At 55.5% G+C, this 956-nt stretch overlaps 2 non-coding genes across 2 annotated transcripts; both read right to left on the minus strand.

Moving 5' to 3' along the window:
* Positions 1-148: 148 nt before the first annotated feature.
* On the minus strand, positions 149-258 carry Tc00.1047053497913.10. Its single transcript, XR_008255115.1, has one exon. It is a non-coding gene; the product is annotated as a 5S ribosomal RNA (M5) (ribosomal RNA).
* A 335-nt stretch (positions 259-593) lies between these two features.
* On the minus strand, positions 594-703 carry Tc00.1047053497913.20. Its single transcript, XR_008255116.1, has one exon. It is a non-coding gene; the product is annotated as a 5S ribosomal RNA (M5) (ribosomal RNA).
* Between the last annotated feature and the right edge of the window lie 253 nt (positions 704-956).

A 956-nucleotide genomic window follows, 5' to 3' on the forward strand; every position in this document is an offset into this window, starting at 1 on the left:
TCCGGAAAGGGGCCTGCGGAGCCTCATTTTCCATGTGTTTTTTTTTTTCCTTTTAAAAATTTCTTCTTGCCGTTTTTCCTAAATTTTTTCCCCCTGTTTTCATCATCTCCCGTGGCGTCGGCGGTTGCACATCGCGTGGCGCGTCGCCGGGTACGACCATACTTGGCCGAGTGCACCACATCCCGTCCGATTTGTGAAGTTAAGCGGCCACAGGCCTCGTTAGTACGGCGATCAGTGATGGCGCTGGAACCCGGGGTGCCGTACCCTTCCCACTTTTTTTTTTTCTTTCCGCCACCGCGCGCCGCCAGTCGCTTTTTCACCGAGCCGAGGCGGGCGGTGGGTGGGCTTTTCGAGCGCGCGGGCGCCGCAGCAAAAAAGAAAAATTGCTGACGCAGTTCCCGCGCCACATGTGGGGAAGCGAAGCGTCCGGAGGTTTCGTGGCAAAATCCGGAAAGGGGCCCGCGGAGCCTCATTTTCCATGTGTTTTTTTTTTCCTTTTAAAAATTTCTTCTTGCCGTTTTTCCTAAATTTTTTCCCCCTGTTTTCATCATCTCCCGTGGCGTCGGCGGTTGCACATCGCGTGGCGCGTCGCCGGGTACGACCATACTTGGCCGAGTGCACCACATCCCGTCCGATTTGTGAAGTTAAGCGGCCACAGGCCTCGTTAGTACGGCGATCAGTGATGGCGCTGGAACCCGGGGTGCCGTACCCTTCCCACTTTTTTTTTTTCTTTCCGCCACCGCGCGCCGCCAGTCGCTTTTTCACCGAGCCGAGGCGGGCGGTGGGTGGGCTTTTCGAGCGCGCGGGCGCCGCAGCAAAAAAGAAAAATTGCTGACGCAGTTCCCGCGCCACATGTGGGGAAGCGAAGCGTCCGGAGGCTTCGTGGCAAAATCCGGAAAGGGGCCTGCGGAGCCTCATTTTCCATGTGTTTTTTTTTTTCCTTTTAAAAATTTCTT

Source organism: Trypanosoma cruzi (assembly GCF_000209065.1).
Source record: "Trypanosoma cruzi strain CL Brener chromosome Unknown tcruzi_1047053497913, whole genome shotgun sequence".
NCBI lineage: Eukaryota > Euglenozoa > Kinetoplastea > Trypanosomatida > Trypanosomatidae > Trypanosoma > Trypanosoma cruzi.